The sequence below is a fragment of the Pteropus medius genome, unplaced genomic scaffold (genome assembly GCF_902729225.1).
Source record: "Pteropus medius unplaced genomic scaffold, Ma_sr-lr_union100, whole genome shotgun sequence".
Taxonomy (NCBI): domain Eukaryota; kingdom Metazoa; phylum Chordata; class Mammalia; order Chiroptera; family Pteropodidae; genus Pteropus; species Pteropus medius.
The window spans coordinates 6,415,305-6,434,580 of NW_024342471.1; the positions used below are offsets into that span (position 1 = coordinate 6,415,305).

General features: G+C 43.4%; 1 protein-coding gene across 1 annotated transcript in view; it reads left to right on the plus strand.

Annotated features, from left to right (window-relative positions):
* The first annotated feature begins 13,589 nt into the window (after positions 1 to 13,589).
* Positions 13,590 to 19,276, plus strand: part of HCK (HCK proto-oncogene, Src family tyrosine kinase) — a 33,839-nt gene continuing 28,152 nt past the window's right edge. The window contains exon 1 of the mRNA XM_039864043.1: positions 13,590 to 13,870. The gene's annotated coding sequence lies outside the window, so the exon portion shown is untranslated. The remainder of the gene's footprint in view (positions 13,871 to 19,276) is intronic.

A 19,276-nucleotide genomic window follows, 5' to 3' on the forward strand; every position in this document is an offset into this window, starting at 1 on the left:
CAACAGAATCTGAGGGCAGAGTTGAAGAGGGAAATAAGTCAGCACAAGAACAGCACTTGGCACAGCCCAAGTAAAAGCTTGGAGGCTAAAAGGAAGGAGCCTTGAGAGGAGGCAAGAAACTCACATAGAAGTGCTAAAATTTATTTGTAAAACTTTACAGAACCTTCCATGGCCAGACACATGGTGCACACTGTGAGATAGGCACTATTATCACCAATTTTTAAATCATTATTATTATTAGGGTTTTAGGTCCAGAGAGTTCCATGATTCATACTCAGTTTGTGGCAAATGATCATCCCATCATAACAGTCTGTTCAAGGCCCTTCTGATATTTCATTGTGTTTTATTTTCCCCCTTGTCCACACATTCCCCACACTCTTCCTGCCCACCTTGGGCACCCACTCCTTTGTGTTAGTATATATCCCTGGATATAAAATTCAAAATTCCTTGGCTCCATAGTGTAGTGGTTAGCACATCTGCTTTACAGGCAGAAGGTCCTGGATTCGCACCCCCGTTGGAGCCACGGACCATACCTGGGATGTGCCAGGCCCCCCGAGTGTGCCAGGGGTACTAGACCTCAGGGGCCCCAGGCCCTGGGGGTGCCTGGCCCTGGGTGCACACCACAAGCATGTGGGAGGAGATGCCCCGCCTTCAGAGATCCAGTTCTTAAGGGGAAAATGGCAACATCCATAGATCAGGAGTGGAAGTCGGCGGGGGAGGTGGGGGATTAAAGAGGGGGGAAAAAATTCAAAATTGTTTGTGTGCATGTTTACACTTGAATGATATTGGGCAAGGCTCTCATTCTGTTGCTTTTTTTCACTTCATAATATGTTTTTTAAGATCTACCCATGTTGCTATTGGAAAATCTAGCTTATTGCATTGATTGAATGGCTGCAAAATATTCCAAGCTGAGCATCCACTGTTTTATATACTCATTCTACCAGTGGTGGACACTCAGGTTGTTTCCAACTCCCTCTCATCACAAACAGAACTGTGATGAACATCTTTGTGCATGATCCCTATGGGTCTATGTGAAAATTTCTTTAGGCTCTATACCCAAGAGTAGAATTACTAGATCACAGGGCATATAGGTTTTAAATTTCACTAAATTCTGCTAGAATGGCTCCACTAACAACACATGAAGAATGCTCTCTCCTAACATTTCCATCAACGTTTACATTATCTGACTCTGTAATTTTTGCCTACATTTTAGATTGGTAAGGTGGCATCTCATTGTTGTTTTAACTTGCATTTCTCTGTTAATGCTGAGATTCAGAATCTCCTCCCATACTTGTCAGGTATTGGGCTTCCCTTTCCATGAATTGCCTATTCAGATCTTTTGTCCGTCATCTATTGGGGTTCCTTTTTCTTGTTGATTTGCAGGAGTAGCATATAAATTTTAGCTATTAATCCCTTGTTAGCTGTTGATGTTTCAGATATCTTCTCCCAATACGTTGGCCACCTGTTAAGTTTATCTATGGAAATGTCCTCAAACTTTAGCATGCATCAGAATCTCCTAGAAGTCTTGCTAAAAACAAAGATTGCTGAACCCCACCCCAAGGTTCTGGCTCAATAGAGCATTTCTAACAAGTATTTGCATTTCTAACAAGTATTCAGGTGATAGTGATGGTCCAGGGACCACATTTTGAGAATTACTGGTCTTGGGTGCTTTCTTTGGAACAATTTTTTTCTTTTCAACAAATTCTTAATTTTGGTATTTTCAAGTCTATTTATTCTCGTTTTATGGATGAGGGAACTGGAGCTCAAGGAGTGAAGTGAATGCCCCAAGCTCACACAGTGAGCTGAGATTTGGACCCCTACCTGGCTAACCCCAGAGCCCAAGCTTCTAACTGCTCTGCTTTTCTGTCTGCCAGTTTTAGGATGGATGTAGTGATTGCAGGCTGAGGCATTTGGACCTGAGGCTACAGGGAGCCCCAGTAAATTCCCCAGCGAGGCAGCAGTAAGAGGGAGGAGTCAGTTGGCTAGGGGCGGGGCCAAAGAGCTAGAGGTTCCTCTTAAAGGCCTGAGGGCTTTGCAAGATCAAACTCAGAAACTGCCCACAATCCTAGCCTGGGCACAGTGACAGGGCTGCTGAGAGGCAGTTATTACCCTACAGCTCTAGCAATGGAGCAATTTCCCTCACACCCCAAGGAAGTCCCCACCTACCCCGGAACTACCCTGTTACCAAAGCCATGTAACCCCTAGTTGCTGAGGTCCAAAGGCCCTGGCTGGGGCAACCCAGACTCTGAGCATGAGAACTCCGTCCACACTTCCTCCTGTTTCATCTAGAGTCCCTACCTTCCTATCTTGGCACTGAAAAAGAGGGAAACCCCCTATGGGTGGGACAGCTGATTCCCAAAAGCTTCTGGGGGTTGGGGTAAGGATGTAACTTCCCTACCAGCTAGATCCCGTGGGAACAGTCCTGCCCCATTGACAAGTGGTGAAATTAATGAAATTGTCTCTAGTCCCCCCAACGCCTTACACTATGCCCCTCTCATTTCGAGACACGGCAACCTCCTACTCCCTCCCAGCTTCCAACTGGAGACTCCTAACAGTCCTTTCACAACTGTGTGTTGGGGAGGAGTCCTGGGGCCACTGTCATTCAGTCACCAAGCATTTAGAGAGCACCAATTAGATACTAGAGGAAAATATTATGCCAGACACTCTGTTAGACGCTAGAGGAAAATATAAAACAGTCCCTGCCCACTGGGGGCTCCTGGCCTGATGGGGAAGGCCGGTCCCCAAATAATCACAGCAGAAGGTTCTCAGTTGTAAAATCAGTGAGAAACAGCTCTTTCTGGGGAAGATGGAAAAGGCTTTGCAGAGGAGGCGACTTATGAGCAAGAGTTTGAAGGCCAAGCAAGATTTTTGGCAGGTAGACAAGACAAGAGAGAGCCCTCCAGGAGGGGCCGACAGGTGCAAACTCCAGGGAGCTCGAAGGAACTTCACATACTCTAAGACTGGTGGCCATTTGCACCAGTGCAGTGTGGTTAGAGGCTCAGGGTCAGACTGAGTGAGTTTTGAATACCAACTCTGACATCTGCTAGTTGAGCAATCTTGGGTAAACCCCTAAATGTCTCTGGATCTTGGTTTTCTCATTTATAAAATGTGGATAATAATAGCATCACCCTCAGAGATCTCATAGATTATCGTGAGGCTTAAACAAGATAATCCATGCAAAAGTATATATATAAGCGTTCAATAAATGTGACCATTATTATTGCTGAAGGACCATTGGGTGTGTGAGGTGAGGGCCAAGGTGGGGGAGGGGTATGCAAATCAGAGGAGAAACCAGAGGAGTGGGCAGATGGAGAAGGCCTTTTAAGGAAAGGCAGGCTAGGAAGAATAGGCAATGGAGAGTGACCCCATGGGCTTGCATTTTCCAGAAGTAAATATAGCTACTTGGAGAGGAGGCTTAACTGGAGAGCAGAGGAGAGCCTGGGTGCTGGGGAATGGGGCAAAGGGCTGGGACGAAGACCAAACGAGAGATGCTAAGACCTGACTTAGATGGGGAAGAAAGAAGAAGAAAGAGGAGAGGGCAGCTCCAGAGGGGAGGGAGGGGAAGAGGGCTCTCTCCTCGCTCAGAAAACAGCAGCCTCTCACATACTTCGATTAGACTCATTCATTCGTTCATTTATTCCACAACTATTTTTTTTAGCACTTGAACCCTGGGCTCATGGAGCTTATATTCTAAGTTTATGTAACTATTCAATAATGTTACTTGGTGCATCCAGATGCAGTAACCACCCAGTCAGGCCTACATGATCAGAAATTGTTCAGCCTCACTCGTAATAAGAAAAATCCAAATTCATACTACATCGAAAAACCATTTTTCAATTATTAGACTGGCGAGGTTGGAAAGTTTGTAGGTATGAGGAAACCGGCATGTTCATACGTTGTGGGCGGGAGGGTAAGTTGATAAAAATCCTATTTAACAATATCTACCCATATTTTAAATGCACAGATCCTTTGATGAAACAATTCCACTGCCAGGAACGTCTACATTTATATTCACACAAGTGGAAACAGTGGATGTGCAAGGAAAATCATGGCTTTCTTTCTAATAACAAGAGATTAGAAATAAGCAAACTGTTCAGTGACAGGGAACTGGTTAAATAAACCATGGCTCAGGCAGACAATAGAATAGTGTGTGGCCATAAATAAGAATGAGGTTACTCTCTATGTACTGTTACGAAATTATTTCCAAGATAGAGCAAGAGGGAAAAAAAAGGGAAGGTGCAGAACAATACACTTTGCATAGTGCTTTCTTTTGAAAGGTGGAGGGGAATGACTTTGTGTATATGCATGGAATAATTCTGGAAGGATATACAAAACAAGTGATGCTTGTTGCCTCTAAGCTGGAGGAGCATATAGTTGTATAATAAGGAGGAAAATAAACTTTCTTTTCATGATGTTGTGCCCTGAATATAAATTACAGAAAAGCAATTTTTAAAAAACCGCTATCGTGATGTTTATTGTACTCTATAACACCTCTGCTTTTATGTCTGTCTGACCTCTCCACCCCCACCTTCTCTCTCTCTCTCCTCTCTCTCACACACACACACACACACACACACACACACACACACACACACACACACACACATCTTGGTAGGGGCTGGTTCTGACTCATGACATCCCTCACGCACTCTCAGGGAGCTCCTGTGACGGCACCCAGCACAAGTAAGTGCTCAGAAAAGTTGGATACATATTCATAATGACTACCTTCTCCAAGATCCCAATTAGTTTCACCTCCTGGTATTCATGCTCTCGTGTAGATCTTTCCCACCTTGAACAGGGGTGACCTGTGTAACCCATTTGACGTTTCACCTTGCTCTTCTGGATCACTCACTCTGGGGGCAACCGTGTCATGAGCACACTCGGGCAGCCATATGGAGAGGTTCACATGGTGAGGAGCTGGGGCATCCTGCCAACAGTCACATGAGTGAATCATCTTGGAAATGGACCACCCAGCCCCACTCCTTCAGATGACTGCAGACCAAGCTGACCTTGACTGCAGCCTCATGAGAGGCTCCTAGCCAGAACCACTGAGCTAAGCTGCTCCCAGATTCCCAACCCACAGAAAGTGTGTGAGATAATAATTTTATAATGTTTTAAGATGTTAAATTTTAGGTAATTTGTTACATGGCAATGTATAACTAATACAATCAATAAACCTTTATTAAGCATTTATTGTCTATCAATTCAGTGGGGAATGTAAGACAAAAACTTATGGCCCTGCCCTCAGGGAAGCAGTTCATGTACACATTTATTCTTAGACTCATTTATTCCTTCAATAAACATTTATTGAGCACTTATCGTATACCTACCTAGCCCTGCGTTGAATGCCGATTCACAGAATGTTGGCAATTAAAATACACTGTAGGGCAAGAGGGAACTTTCTGGAGTGATAGAAATGTGTACCTTAATGAGGTTGAAATTACATAGCTGCATATGCATTTGTAAAAATTCAGCAAATGAACACTTACTTGGTCTTGTGCACTTTTTGTATGTAAATTTTACATTAAAATACTGTAAACAAACATTAACTCTAGTTAATAATATGTCTGCTGAAATCATTTACTTTGAAATACATTTTTAAAAGATGAATTGATGAATGGATAGAAGGATAACACAAGTAACATGTTAATGGTAGAATGCAGGTAGTGATTATGAGGGTTTTATTGTAAAACTGTCAATTTTGCTGTATGTATTTTAATTATACAAATAAAAATAAATATAGTCTAGATTAAATTTTTTAAACAAATAGAGAATAAGTTATCATCTCTTTTTTCCTGATCCCAATATTCCTTTCTTCTTCAGTGGCAACCTCTATTATTGTCAACTGTGTAGTTTCCAGACCTTTCTCTGTGCATTTACATACACATATAGCTAAATACAAAACTATGTTATTTTAAAAAAATGAATGTACCCTCTAAACTATTATGCACCAACATCTTGGGGATCGCTCCATGTTAATTCATACACATCACCTCAGTTTTAAATTGCTGAGTAAGAGTGCGCTTTCAAGGTGCCAGGCTCAGAGACAATATCTTGCCCTGGAACAGACAGTTAGTTAAAATTGCTGGGACGTGAACCCATTCTCCTAGTTCCCAGGCTTGAGTGCACCCTTCAGTAAAAAGGCCTGGGTCCCGGTCTTGCCCCCATTCAGTGGTGGCAGGAGCAAGGCCACCACTGAATGGGGGCAGGACTGGGGCCCAGGACTTTTTACTTCAGGGAATGCAGGGATGGCCAGGTCCCACTCTGCCCTGCCTTCCCCCCACCCTCCCACCTGCCTGAGCTTCAGTGCACCCAGACCCAAGAGGAAGTTCTCTAAGTGCTTCCTCTTTTCTTGGCCTCCGGGGACAGTGGGAGGAGGGGGGAGGGTGATTGTGAAACTGAACTGTTCCTCACTCCCCTGGGGGGACCCGTCAGCTGGAGGTGGCCTTGCAGCTGGGGGCAGAAAAACAACTTCACGGGGCACTACCACCCCTCAGCATCCCCATCCCTGGCTAAACCCGCCATACCCCTGAACAGGAGGTCAGCTACCTTTAGAACCGTACCTGTCCCATAAGGCAATCTCCCTGGTCGCCTACAGGAGAAAGCCCCAGCTCCTTATCAACTGCTGTTGCCGTCTCTAGCCTCATCTTCCTTCTGTGCATGGCCAGGGCTTCAGGCATAACAACACAGGTTTGTGGCTCATCTAACAGGCCTAGCTGTTCCTCCCTCAAGATTTTCAAGCTTTGTCCATTCTGTCTGGAATATCCTTTGCTATAATCTTCTACTAGTATCCTTTAAACTTCAACTGATCACTTACTTCAAGAAGTCCTAATGCACTCCAGGCTGGACCAATGTTCCTCCTACTTGGTCCTATGATATCATGGGCCTTTCTCTCTACTATAGCATTTTCCACTCTGTATCTAAGTTATTGGTTTAAGTTTTTGTCTCCATAAATGAATTGAATGTTGCTTGAAGGCCACAACTATCTTGTCTATTTTTCATGGGTGTGTACCCAGTCCTTGGCAGAGATGTGCTTAGTAAGCCCTTAATAAATATTAATAGAATTAATCAAAGAATGACGGGTGTGACTCTCAGCACTATCATTAACTGGCTGTTAATAAACCTTAAGCTTTAGTTTCTCCATCTGTAGAATGGGCATAAGAATAGTATCTGCATGGAATTTGCAAAAATGTAGAAGAGAGAGACAATAAAAAGATTAATATATAAATATGTACTATAGTGCTTGGAGGTGACAAGTTCTCTGGAGAAAAATAAGGCAAGGAGGAGGGGCTAGAAAAGATGGAGGATGGAAAACCTTTTTAGAAGAAAGTTTAAGGACCTGCCGGGGGCTGCTGTGACTTTTTCAAGGGCTAGTCTTTTCAGATTTTCACCTACTTCTCTTGGAAAATGAGGGCAGCAGTAACCTCCCGCCTGAGAGGGTGTAGCTGTGAAATAAACACTGGCTACTTTGCAAATAAAAGGGGAAATATTTGAACCCCGAAATGATGATCGTGGCTCTCTTCCCCATCCCCATCCTGTTTTGAATATAGAACAATAAACAGTGGTCCTAAAGAATTTGAAATATGAAATGCAAATGCCCCGGGAAATAAGAAAATATATTTTTGAAAGAGCCAGCATCTGATCCACTGTAATGTGAAGCTCGTGTTGTCCCCTAGCTCCTGCCCTCCCTCCAGGACTGAATCCTGCATCATGTCCTCTAGTCAGCATCATTTTCTCTACTTCTCAATGTCCAGAGAACACTGAATTTGTGTAGTCATTACGAGAACAGCCTTTGGAGGCACACTGGAGACTCAGAGACCCAGGTTTAAATCCCGGCTCCACTGCGTGCTGGCGATGTGACCTTGGACAAGTGTCTTTACCTCTCTGAGCCATCTATTTATAGTCATACTTATCTCAAAGAGGTTAATCGAGGTGATGTGAGCGAGGGCACAATAATAAGAGCTTTTTGTGCAATAATTCAATGACCTGGTGAGGTTGATACTCTTATCATTCCACTTTACAAACAAGAAAATGAAGTCTCAGCTAGCGAGAGGCAGTCGGTGCAGCCTCAATACCTTTGCTTCCATCGTTCCTCTACCCCTGACCCACTGCCAAGTGCACAACTGGAAACTTTCTTGACTATTTTCATCCTCTAAAAATCCTGCCCAGCCTCAATTCTATCTTGTCCATGAAGTCTCTGATTTTTTTTTAATAGACTTTATTTTTGAATAGTTAATATATCCAAGCGGATCAAAGTTCAAGAGTGGAGAGGGTACACTGGAAGCAGAAAGTCTCCCTCCCTCCTCTGTTACCCAGCTACACAGTTCCCTTTCCTGCAAGAAACTACTGGGACAGCTTCTTATGTGCGCCCTTCTTGACTCAGCCCAGACATGTTGTAAATTCCCACACATTTGTTCTCCTGTTCTATGCAAATGGTAAAATACAATAGAAGTTATTGTATACCTTGCCCCACCCCTTACCAGCTTGTTCTCTATTAGTAAGGCGTTTCTTCGTTCTTTTTTAACATCATTTTTATTGAATTATAATTCACATAGCATGCATTCATCCATTTAAAATGTACAATTCAATGATTTCTAGTATAGTTACAGAGCTATGCAACCATTACCACAATCAATTTGAGGACATTTTTATTACCCACCCTCCCCCGCCCCCAAAATCCCTACCCATCAGCAGTTACTTCTTATTTCTCCTCAACTCCCAGGCCTAGGCAACCACTAATCTACTTTCCATTTCTGTAGACTTGCCTATTATGAACATTTTATATAAATGGAATCACACAATATGTGGTCTTTTGTGACTGGCTTCTTTCATCAAACATAATATTTTTGAAGTTCATCCATATTGTAGCATGTATAAGTACTTTCTACCTCTTAATTGACAAATAACTTTCCATTGTATATATGTACCACATTTTATTTATTCTTTGAAGGACATTGGAGTTGCTTTCACTTTTTGCCAATATGAATAATGGTGCTATGAAAATTTCACATACAAATTTTTGTGTAGACACATTTTCAGTTATCTTGAGTATGTACCTAGGAGTGGAATTGTTGGGTCATGTGGTAACCCTATGTTTAACCTTTTGAGGAATTGCCAAACTGTTTTCCAAAGGTACTGCACCATTTTACAGTCCTATCAGCAGTGTATGAGGCTACTAATGTCTTCAGATTCTCATCAACACTCATTATTATCCATCTTTTTTTTAAATTATAGCCATTCTAATGGATGTAAGGTGGTAGCTCATTGTGGCTTTTATTTGTATCTCTGTAATGACTAATGATATTAAGCATCTTTTCATGTGCTTATTAGCTATTTATATAGCTTCTTTGGAGAAATATCTGTTCAGATCTTTTGCCCACTTTTCAATTATGTCATCTTTTTATTATTGAGCTGTGTTACTTACATATTCGGGATACCGGTCCTTTATCAGATCTATAATTCGCAAATATTTTCTTTCATTCTGTGTATTGTCTTTTCATTTTCTTGATTGTATCATTCACAGCACAAGTTTTAAGTTTTTATGAAGTCCAGTTTATCCATTTTTCTTTTGTCACTTGTGTCACATCTAAGAAGGCTTTGCCTAAACCAAGATCATTAAGATCTATTTTTAAGAGTTTATAGTTTTAACTCACACATTTAGGTCTATGATCCATTTTGAGCTAATTTTTGTGAGTATTGTGAGGTAGGGGTCCTATTTCATTATTTTGCATGGAAATATACAGTTGTCCCAGCATAATTTATTGAAAAGACTATTCTTTCCCCTATTGAATTGTCTTGGTACCCTTATCTTGACCATAACTGTGAGGGTTTATTTCTGGACTCTCAATTCTGTTCCATCTATCCTAATGCCAATACCACACTATCTTGATTATTATAGTTTTAAAGGAAGTTTTTAAATTAGAAAGTGTTAGTCCTTTAACTGTATTTTACTTTTTCAAGATTGTTTTGGCTGTTCTGGGTTTCTTGCCTTTCCATATGAATTTTAGGATGAGCTTGTCTACTTTTACTAAAAAAAAGACACTCAAAGTTTTGATAGAGATTATGTCAATTTGGGGAGTATTGTCAATATTAGGTCTTCCAATTCATGAAGGGATGTCTTTTCCATGAGTTATCTTTCCCATCTCACGCAATGACTTTATTTGGGTCTTCTTACATTTCTTTAAAGAATGTTTTTTTAGTTTTCAGAGTACCTTGCACTTCTTTTGCTCAATTTATTCCCAAGTATTTTATTCTTTTTGGTGATATTGTAAATGAAATTGTTTTCTTAACTTTATTTTCATAATATTCATCGCTAGTGTATAGAAATACAATTAGTGTTTTTATTTATTTATTTATTTATTTATTTATTTATTTATTTGGCGAGGCAACCCTTGATTGACCTCGTCAGCTTACGATCCCTTATTTTTTAAAATTTTTTACGCCTACATCCAAGTACTAACCAGGCCCAAACCTGCTTAGCTTCCGAGATCAGACGGGATCAGGCTCCTTCAAGGTGGCATGGCCGTAGACTACATCTTTATATTTTTTGACAACTGCTTGGTACTCCATTACTGTATTATCATTTATTTTCCCAGTCCCAAGTGATGGATATTTAGGTATTCCCAGTCCTTTCCTGGTAAAAGCAGTGCCGCAATGACTCTCCTTCTACATATCCATGAAATCTCAAACATTTTCATTTTTCTTTCTCTGAGCTCCTACAGTTGTCAGTTTCCACCACCCTAGCCCATGCCACCATTATCTTGCCCTTGGATGACTGCCTCAGCTTGCTCAGGCTGGGTTTCCTGCTAACCCTTGCCCCTCCAATCCATTCTCTACCCAGCAGCCAGAGAGATCCCATTAAAACACAAGCCAGTCTGGCTTACTCTGCTCAAAACCTCCAAAGGCTGTCATCTTATGTCAATTAAAGTATCTTCTCAGTACCAAGACATTCACGGCCTCACAAGCTATCCCCACTACCTCTCCAACATCATCTCCATCACTCTCCTCTGCACCCACTCTGTTTCGGCTACGCTAGCCTCCTTGTATTCCTTACTACATCAAGTGTGGTTGCATCTCAGGACCTTTGCTATTATTATTCCTCCTGCTTGAAACACACTTCCCCCAGATTATCATATGATGTACTCTCCCAGTTCAGTTGGTCTCTGTTCACATAGCCCCACTTCAGAGAAGTCTTCCCTGACCAGGTGTCAAGTCACACCATCACTCCTCCTACCCCTGCTACCTCTCCCCTTGCCCTGCTTTGTTTTTCTTATAATCCTTATCACCCTTGGACGTAAGATGCTAGCTGATGCTCACAATGACTCACAAAAGTAAATACTATTATTATTCCCACTTGACAGATTAGGAAACTGAGGTCAGAGAAGTGACATGATTTATGCAAGATCACTCAGTTGATAAATGGTTGTGCCAGGGTTTGATCTCTAGTCTGACTCCAAAAATGCAGTATTTAGTGCCACTTTTTGTGGTCAGCTATATTCCCCATGACGATGAATAAGTGAATGGATGAATGACTGAATGGACAAAAGGTTTACCACCCCAAATACTGAGTGGTAAGACAGTGTTTCAGGACAAAATTTGTAATTGTAATAAATGTTCTTTGATGCTAATATGAGTTAGATGGGAAAATTTTTTTAGTTAAAAAACAATGAGAATATCAAACTGGCAAGGATATGGAAAATAGAAACCATTCATTGCTGGTGGGAATGCAAATGGTTTAATCACTTTAAAAACCAATTTAGTAGTTTATTATAAAGTTAAACATAGACTTACAATATGATCCAGCAATTCCAGTCCTAAAGATTTACCCAAGAGAAATCAAAACATGTCCACACAAACCCTTGCACATGAATGTTCATAGCAGCTTTATTCATAGAGCCCCAAACTGAAAACAACCCAAATGTCCATCAAAAAGTAAATGGATAAACAAATAGTGATACATCTACACTGTGGAATACTACTCAGCAGTGAAAAAGAACAAAATGCTGGAACGTGTAACAACATGGAAAATCTCAAAAGCAATGTCAGTAAAAGAAGACAGACATAAAAGAAACATACTGTATGATTGCATTTATGTAAATTCTAGAAAAGACTAAGCTAATCTATAATGACAAAAAGACATTCAGCAGTTACCTAACGCAATGGGTGGAAGAAGTTGACTGCAACAAGGTAAAAAGGAACTTTTTGGAGTAATAAAAGTGTTATATATCTTGATTAGGATGGTGGTTATACAGGAGTATACATTTGCCCAAATTCATCAAGCTGAGCATTTATAATGGTGTGTTTTATTTATAAAAGCATTCGACAATAAAATTGATAGGAGCTTTGGGAACATGTACAAGGATTTATATTACACCATTACTTTAATAGCAAAAAAAAAAAAAAAAAAAAAAAAAAAAAAAAGAAAGAAAGAAAAAGAAAAAGAAAAAGGGCAGGGAGGAGGCCAGGGTGGCGGCGGGAAGAGGAATTGGTTAACAGGAGAATGTTTCAGCTATCTGTGGTCCTTTGCCATCACAATGGCAGACTTATGGAAAAAGACGTAGCTGATGCTGATAATGACCCTCTCATGTCCCCAGAACCCGCATCTCTCTTCCCGGAGGTCGGATTTACCGCCGCCCCCGTTTTTGAAGTCCTCTGAACCAACAGGAAATCGGCCAAGAATGAGCCAGAGTGGTTCCCGCGGGTCAGGAACCTTGAATGGCGTTTGAATAGCACAAGGCTTGTGGAGCGGAAACCGCGGACCACAGAACTGCCAGGAAGGCTTGGGACTCGGCTTGGGGGAAGGGCTGACTAGAAAGAGGGAATTAGAATGGTGGGGGAAACGGATCAGAATGTTTGGAGGTGGGGGCAATTAGAACCCAGTCAGAGCCCATAGGGTAGGGTTAGAATCCTTCGATTGGGGATAGGGGTAGCGGGATAGGATTCCTGGAGGGCAGGACTAGAATCTTTGGATGGACCTGATTAGAATCTGGCGGGATGGAGTCAAATCCTTTGGGAACAAGGCTGGGATCACCCAGGAGCGGGATTAGAAGCCCAGGGTGTTAGGGTTATAAATCTCGAGGGCTAGGATAGAATCCTTTGAAGAGAGGTGTAGGATCCTTCGATTGACTAGATTAGAATCCCTGCGGTAGGATTAGAAACCTCCGGTGGGCGAAGTTAAAGATCCTTCAGATGTGATTCAAAATCATTTAGAGCAGAGTGAGGACCTTGGGAGGAGGAGACTGGTTGTTGGGGTTCTTGGGGAGGCGGTTTTAAAACCCCAGGGTGAGGTTTAAAACCTCTGGGGACAAGGTTAATATGTTAGGAAGCGGGATTAGAATTCATGAGGAGAGGTGTTAGCATATTTGGGGGAGAGAGATGGAGTCAGGATTTGGGGGGAGAAGTTAAAATTATTGGGGCAGGGGTTATTATCCATCGGGGCTGGGTTAGAAGCCTCGGATGGGCAGTGCTTTCGTCAGCAGGCGGCGGGATTAGAATTCTGGAAGTGGAGGCGCAGTTTAGAATCCCAGGGGTGGGGTTAGAATCTTCCGGGGGCGGGGTTAGGATGGTTTGGGGCGGGGTTAGCATCGCTCCGGGCTCGGCTTAGGCTCCCAGATGGCCTGTGGGCGTCACTGTATCCCCGGTTCCAGCACCAACTCACCGCGGAGGCGTAGAGGCAAGTGGGAGGTGGATCCGGGCAGTCCGGCGCCAAAGGAGCCCGAAAAGACCCGCGCTCGGAGGGCCCTAACCTCTTCTTCGGTCAGTCCGTCTTCCTTGGGCACGGGCGACCCGGGACCCCGGGGACTGCTGAACTGGGGGGGCGCTCGAGCTGCGAGGATCCGGGCTGCCCGCGGGACGAGGAGCGGGCGCCCAGGTGAGTGCCACAGACCGGGGACAGGGTCACCCTCCAGCGAGCTCAATCTGAAGGTCCTCCGGCTGCTGGGGAGCCCAAGTGGTGGGAAAGGCAGGCTGGGGTACAATGGGAAGGTACCGTCGGGGGAGCGGCAGACAGGCCGTGGGATACTGGGCAGACCGAGGCGGGAGGGTGCCCAGATGAGGGGCGAAACTGCCCAGCTGCCAACCTACCAAAGCTGAAGCGAAGGGGAAGCTCAGGCCGCCAAGTGACTTTATGCTGGAACCGCCACTTCTCTGAGCCATCCAGGTTCCCCTTCTGAAAAAGAAAAAACGAGAAGGAAGGGATGGGGCTTTATGAGGCCTTTACGGTTCCCCAGTGCGGGTGGGTGACGGGTCACGGCGACTTGGCAGCGGCCGTGGGGAAGGGGACAGCTGGTCGTAGGCGTGACCTGCGAGCCACACCCTGGCAGGGCTGCAGCTGAGGACTCTCTTCCTCCTCCTCTTCTTCTTTCTCCGCTGGGCCCTGATCCCCAGCAGGTCTAGGTCAAACCCCAATACCTCCTGGATAGACTGCGGGATGTCTGCCTCATCACTTTTCTCCTCCTGAGACCTTGTGGAAGTCACTCTCCCTCTCTGAATTCCAGTTTCCTCATCTGTCAAATGCGGCTATTAATTCTTTCTTCCAAGACTGCAGTGAGCTAGAGTATGTTAGAGTGCCTGCATGTGAGAGACAGTTGAGCGTCCTGGTTAAGGAAGGTGGCTTCTGGGAGCAATCTGCCTGTGGGACTTTGGGCCAGGGTTTGGCCTTTCTGTGTCTCTGCTTCCATAATTACAGAATGGATATAAAAATCAATAATAATAATAATAATAATGGCTCCCTCAAGGGTTATTTAGGTTGAGTTACTGAAGGAAAGCTCTTAGAGCAGAGGTCCCCAATCCCTGGGTTACGGGAGGGGTACTGGTCCCTGGCCTGTTAGGAACCCGCTGCACTACAGGAGGTAAGCAGCAGGCTAGTGAGCTAGCAAAATACTTCATCTGTATTTGCAGCCACTCCTCAGAGCTCGGCATTGCCACCTCAGCTCCCGGCATTGTCACCTCAGCTCCATCTCAGATAATCAGCCATTAGATTCTCACAGGAGCATCGGTCCCTGGTGCCAAAAAGGTTGGGAACTGCTGTCTTAGAGCACTGCCTGACAGGTATACATGCTTAACACATGTTAACTATGGTCATAGCTATTACGGTCTAGCCTAGTGGTTCTCTAACTTGAGCGGTACATCAGAACCACGTGGAAGGCTTGTTAAGATATTTGGGCCCTGACACCAGAGTGCCTGATTGTGTAGGTCTGGAGCAGGACCTAGAGAATTCGCATTCCCAGGCGAAACTGATGCTACTGGTCCAGGAACCACACTTTGGGAACCACTAGTGTAACCTGTGGCTGGCATAGAGAAAGTCCTCAATAAATAACAGTTCCCTTATCCCAAGGCTTCCTCTTCACTGACCCTTTTATGGGAGGAGGGGTTAAAATACAGAAAGTGAAGAGAATTATATATTAAATATTCCAGGAATCCACCACCTAAAATTATCAAATGATGGTGTTTTGTCATGTTTCCTTCAGATTTTTAAAAAATAAAATTACTAGGAGATGAAATCGAAGCCTCCCCACATTGTGTCCCTCTCAGTTGTTTCTCTCCCTTCTCATAGGCAACCGCTGTCATGAATTACAGTCCTTCCAGCCTGTGCCTTTATAAATTTATCACATATCTACAGATGCATAAACAATGCATAGAATCCTTTTCTGTGTCTTTTCAGATCTATGTAAATACTATCTGCAGTTCTCCCCGCTACCTTCTTATGGTTAAGTTGTCAGTGTCTAGCCAGGATGAGAAAAAGAGGTCTATTTTATTCCTTCTAAGTGGAGTGTCCCCGCAGGTGACCACCCTACCTTATTTCTCATTCCCCTGTCGATGAACGTTCAGGTTGTTTCACGTGTTCACTACAACAAACGATACTGCTGGGACCATCCTGGATGTGTGGCCGTGGGCACATGGGCAGGTGTTTCTTGGGTGGCTCTCCAGAAGGGGCACTTGTGGCCCTCTCTTTTTGTGGGAGAAGAGGGCTGAGACCTGGAAGGGTCTCCCAGGGGGTCTGGGATAGAGAAGAGAGAAGAATATGGGTCTGTTACCTCCCAGCTCTGTCCCAGGTCTCCTGATCTCGGCTGCGGGAGGGCAAAGATCATCCACCTCGTTCACTGTACCTGACACTTGGTAGATACTCAAACCAAGGAGCATTTTTAAAAATTTTGAATCACAAACATTTTAGTTTACTTTTGTATAGTCTTCTTTTCTGTGCACTTTTTATTTAGTGTAATTAGTTAAAATGCTGCATATACAATTTTTATCCCACTTATTCACTTAGCATTACATTGTAAGCGTTTTTCTATGTCCTTGACTTTTTTTTATGGTCACATAATATTCCACTGTTTGGATATATCATAGTTTGTTAAACCCTCCTAGCAAAGCACTTTTATGTAGTAATATCTTTTGTGCTGAAATTCACATAACATTATAAAATTAAAAAGTGAATAACATAGCATTTAGTACATTCACATCCACTACCTCTATGTAGTTCTAAGACATTTCAACCCCACAAAAGGAAACACCATACCCATTAAGCAGTTACTCCCAATGCCTTCCTCTCTCAGCCCTTGGAAACTACCAACTTGCTTTTTGTCTCTATGGATCAATTTATTTTGATCATTTCATATAAACAACCAAATAGCACAATATGTGACCTTTGGTGTCTGGCTTATTTCACTTAACATAATGTGTTCAAAGTTCATACACATTGTAGCATGTATCAGTATTTCATTCCTTTTTATGGCTGAATAATATTTCATTGTGTGTATATACCACCATTTGTTTAGCAATTCATCCATAGATGGAGATTTGCATTGTTTCCACCTTTTGGCCATTGTGAATAGTGCTGCTGTGAACATGCATGTACGTGTATTTGTTTTGAGCAACTTGGGTAGATATTAAGGACTGGAACTGCTGGGTCATATGGTAATTCGTGTTTAACTTTTTGAAGAATTGCCACATTGTTTTTTACTAATTTACAGTCCCATCAGCATTGTATAAAGGTTCCATTTCTCCACATCCTCGCCAGCACTTGCTATTTTCCTTTTTAAAAATTATTATTTGTATAGCCATCCTAGTAGGTATGGAAAGCATAAATCTTAATCTCACTCCAACAGGCTGCTGTCTGGGGACTTTACCCCTCTGCATTCAGAGGACAAGCCAGGGCTTGGATTTTAAATTCTTTTAGAAAGTAAGTCCCAAGAGGCACGGATATGTCTGTCTCCTGAACCACTGTATCTCTAACACCTGGCATCTGGCACCTAGTAGGACCTCAAAAATATCGAATGTAAGAATGTTGAACAACTTCTCCCCTCCCTTGCTTGATATATGTCAGCACACAGATGTATTTCACTTGGCTTCAAACGGCAATTCTTTTTCAGTGGTTGCTAGTGTTTAAAGAGAAGAACGCTCACATAAATCTAGATTTCTGTATTCTTTTGAAAATCTGGAAGAGTTATCAGTCATGGAGCTAGAACCTCCATCTCCCATGCTCCTCTGCTATTCACTCATGGCGACACTGGTGAAGCCAAGCAGGGGCTGCCCTGCACACTGCCCAAGCTGCCCAGCGAGCACCACCCTTGTCTGGTGGACCACCTTCCTCATGTGGATGGCCCTGTGGGCCCCTCCAGTCATTTGAGTTTTCAAGGCCTGCCCTCCAATCTTAAAAGTCCTCTCTTTTTTTTATAGAAAAGGAACGTCAGGCCCAGAAAGGGTAAGTAACTTTACCAAAGTCACACAGCTAGTTTGTAGTTCAATCTCTCTTAGCCTCTGTGTTTCTCAACAAACCCCCACAGCACTTTGATCGCTGCCCCATTTCTCTAGTTTCCTCTGCCCCAGGACTGGGAGTTTTAGTGTACTTTCAGAGGCATGGGTAATGATGCAGAAGAAAGCCTTGCTTGCATGTAAAATGCGCTTTTGTTCTTGGCCAGTGTCTGTGGCCACACATGCTGCACCCTCTGCATGTCACTGCACCGTCTGGATGGCACTGCACTGGGGCTTGCATTCCTAATTCTGGCCTAAGACACCTACCCGAGCTCCCATCATCACCTTGAAATCCTTTGGCCCAGGAGACTTAGGTTCAGCCAAGAGAATAGGAGACCTTCCCTCATCTCTGCCAGAGAAACGAAGAACAGTGGACAGAGCACAGGAGACCCGAGATGGAGTGCCAGCATTGTCCCATACAAGTTGTGATGCATTGGGCAAATTCTTTCACTCTCTGAGTCTCAATTTCCTCATCCAAAAAATGAAAATAGAAGGATACTACCTCACAATCCATGCAGGACAATTCCTTTGATGTTAACACACACACACACACACACACACACACACTCTATACTTTTCAAGGGTATATATGTCTCAGCTGGAGTTTCCCCAGAAGCAAATCCTAGAAAAGATTTCAAATGCATTTACTATTTGGTTTTTTGGGGAATTGATCTCAGAAAATTCTGGTAGGAGAGTGGAGATGCGAAACTGGGAAGAGAAGGCAGTCCATGGAGGTGTGTTAACAAGCCACTCAACCCTGTGGGTACCTGGAGCTCAGTTCCACTGGGAGCTCTGGGAGGCCATGAACCCACTCAAGAGGTGAGGGAACTGAGACATGTATCCACCTGCTCCTGTCGGTCACTGTTTGAGAGCTGTCCTGGGGAAATCATATATCTCTAGCACTTCCATTTGCCAAGCTCATGGGCAGAGCAGGCACCAGTGGCCACAGAGAAATCTCTCACGCAAAGAGATGCAGGTGCTGGCATTTGGAAGTCCAGCGGGAGTGGTCCAAAAGAGTAAAGGGCGAAGTGAGTGCAGACGCAGAGGCTACCTAAGAGGGAAGGGATGGCCATTGAGGACTTGTACAGGGAGAAATCTAAGGGCACCTTAGATTTATCTGTAATATTTTCATTTTTAACAAGGATGATGTACTGTTTTCCTAGGTGATAAAAGGTAATTTAAAAAAAAATGCATACCCTCCAAAAAATAAAAGAAACTGGGGCTCTGTCAGCTATAAAAAAGTAACCGTAAAAGGGTCAGAGCAGGCATTATTGCAGCTTTGAGGTTTCCATTTGCAGATGATAGATTTGTGGCCAGCTGACCTTGGAGCATGGCGGGAGCTTAGTGTGGAATATTGTCCCTGGGGTGAACTGGCCACTGTGGACTGTCTGAAGGGGGAAAACTCCCCTCAGATTCAGTCAAGGAAAAACTTTATTCTTCTCCAAGCAGATAAACACAGACAGCGCTTCTCAGTTTTAAACATACATTCATAACTGTTGTTTATATGGGGAAAACTGGGACACCC